The sequence below is a fragment of the Chaetura pelagica genome, unplaced genomic scaffold (assembly GCF_000747805.2).
Source record: "Chaetura pelagica isolate M959 unplaced genomic scaffold, ChaPel_1.0 scaffold270, whole genome shotgun sequence".
In the NCBI taxonomy this organism is placed as follows: domain Eukaryota; kingdom Metazoa; phylum Chordata; class Aves; order Apodiformes; family Apodidae; genus Chaetura; species Chaetura pelagica.
In genome coordinates, this window is record NW_009951925.1 from 461,600 (window position 1) to 462,123 (window position 524).

Consider the following 524-nt stretch of genomic DNA (forward strand, 5'->3'; position numbering starts at 1 on the left):
GGGCCCTCGGGGAGGCCCCCTCCCGACAGCAGCTCAGGAGGGCATGGCCACCCACAGGGACCAGCTCCAAAACCCTGCAGATGCTGGTCACCCTCGGGGAGGGGCAGCCCTACAACCTGGGGGCCGGTACCTGGCAGGGCAGGGGTCCTAGGGACCTCTCTCCAGGGCTAGGGGGACAGGACCCAGTAAGGGGGCACCACTAAAACTTAAGGGGACTAGTGTTTGCGTGGGGGAACCCCTACAGCCTAGGGGGTCATGGCTCAGGGCAGGGGGACGCTACAAAAACAGCCTAAGAGACTGGTTCCTAGGGGGGGAGGGGGGCACCCCTAAAACCTCAGGTGACCAGTACCTAATGGGCAGCAGCCCTTAAGAGGCTGATACGTAGTGTGGGGGCACCCCTGAAGTCTAAAGCATAATCCTACAGTCTGGGGAGTCTGGTACCTTGGTGGGGGAGCACCCCTACAACCCGAGAGATCAATGAGTGGGGGGCACCCCTACAGCCTGAGGGACCAATGCCTGAGATG

At 62.2% G+C, this 524-nt stretch overlaps 1 protein-coding gene across 1 annotated transcript in view; it reads right to left on the bottom strand.

Moving 5' to 3' along the window:
• EFNA1 (ephrin-A1) overlaps positions 1–524 on the bottom strand; it is a 4,348-nt gene that overhangs the window by 2,279 nt on the left and 1,545 nt on the right. The gene's annotated exons all lie outside the window — the stretch shown is intronic.